The sequence below is a fragment of the Hemiscyllium ocellatum genome (genome assembly GCF_020745735.1).
Source record: "Hemiscyllium ocellatum isolate sHemOce1 chromosome 41 unlocalized genomic scaffold, sHemOce1.pat.X.cur. SUPER_41_unloc_4, whole genome shotgun sequence".
Lineage (NCBI taxonomy): Eukaryota > Metazoa > Chordata > Chondrichthyes > Orectolobiformes > Hemiscylliidae > Hemiscyllium > Hemiscyllium ocellatum.
Window position 1 is genome coordinate 1,369,264 of NW_026867571.1, and position 1,827 is coordinate 1,371,090.

Sequence of the window (1,827 nt, forward strand, 5' to 3'; positions counted from 1 at the left end):
CCTTTCCTCCTCTCAGTGGAACAAACCAATTTAGCACTTGCAGCAAGTGCGCACTAAACAACCTCCATCTCTGAATGCACCTCTTTGAGAATATTTACTCCAAAATTATGCCCACAGTTCCTGCCTAATAGCATTGCAATTTCACTTCCTCCAATTCAATACTTTGCCATGCCGTCTGTTCCTATCGTTCTCCGTGGCTATTTTAAATTTTGGGGAGTTGTGATGATTATCACTGAAATTCTCCCCTACCGATTGATCTGTCACATGGCCTGGCTCTTTTGCCAAGCACCAAATCCCATATGCCCTCCCGTCTATTGGATCTATCTGCACACCGAGCCAGGAATATTTCCTGGATACACCAGACCAAATTTGTTCCATCCACTCTCTTTGCAGCAAGAAAGATACAATCAATATTAGAGAAGTTGACGTCACTCATAACAACAACTGTGTTACTTGAATGTCTTAAAAACTCTGCCTCGCAATCTGCTGATCTGGGTCTCTGTTATTATTGGGATTCAATTTCTCCATTATCCAATGCCTATCATGAATGTTCTTACCTCTGTAAATTCACAACTCAACATCTGTCTCTTCAGGAAGAAATATCCTAGCCTACTCAGCCTCTGTCTACAGCAGAAACGCTCCAACTCTTGGAAATGAAAAATGTCACGTGTATCCGCATTCTACAACAGCTGCTATTTCCCACCTCTACCCCGACCTCCACACCATTGACTGATCTCTCAATGTCTCTGTCTAACCTTATATCCCTACGTCGCCTGTAATTTTGGCGATAGAATGTCCATGTCCTTCCAATAACTCAGAAATAAAGCGCAATCCGACATCCACAAGTTCTTCTCTGTTCTGGGCAGTGGTGACATTCTGATTAAACCGCAATTAGTTGTCTCCTAATGGTTAAACATTCATATGAACTGCATTCATTTTTCTCACTGTTTACCTCTGAAGCGGCACCAGTCGTCATCCTGTCCAAATCACATTCTCAAGGCTGTTTGGAATGCTTATACTCATCGTAAATCAACAGTTTTCTCACTTCCTGTTTTGCTGGAAACCGTGATTATGGCAAATGCTATATCGGCCCTTATTGCAGGAGGACTTGAATTCAGGCGGAGTGACGACTCATTAACGTTGTGCAAGTGAGACCACACCTGCAGAATGACTTGTATTCTCAAATACGAACTCATCACCATAGACTCACAGCCCATCGAGACTGCTCCGTGACTTAATGAGATTATGACCGATCTGATCATCCTCAGTTCTCCTTTCATGTCCATATCATCGATTCCCTTCCAGATTAAAATTGCTCAATCACAGCCTTGAATCCTCCACTGCGTCTGCAATAAAGAAGTTCATTCGTTTTCTTTTGAGAGAAGTATATCCTAGTCATCTTTGTGGGCATCTGGTGCTTAGTTCAAGCCCTCCCGTACTAAATTCGCTCCAACAAGGAAGTAAAATCGCCTCATTTACACGATCGAGTTCCGAAACAATCTTTTATGTTTGAATAGATTTGTCTCTTCTAAAATTCAGTGAGTACGTGTTCACTTTATTCAAACTCTCCTTATGAGACATGTAACCTGGTGAACATCCTATCAACCTGGTGAATCTTCTCAAAAGCAAGATTGGAAATTATGCTCAAATCCAGTAGTGATATAAGGAATGTGATCCATCCCTCAAGCATTGACAGGTTGTTCCCCAGTCAGGTCTCCAAGTGGGGAAAAAACAAAACAGAGCTTCTGTACAACTGATAACCGCTCAGTCCTAGTCTCAGGTTCAGGCTCAGACTCAGACTCAGACTATGCTTCCGCGATTCATTAA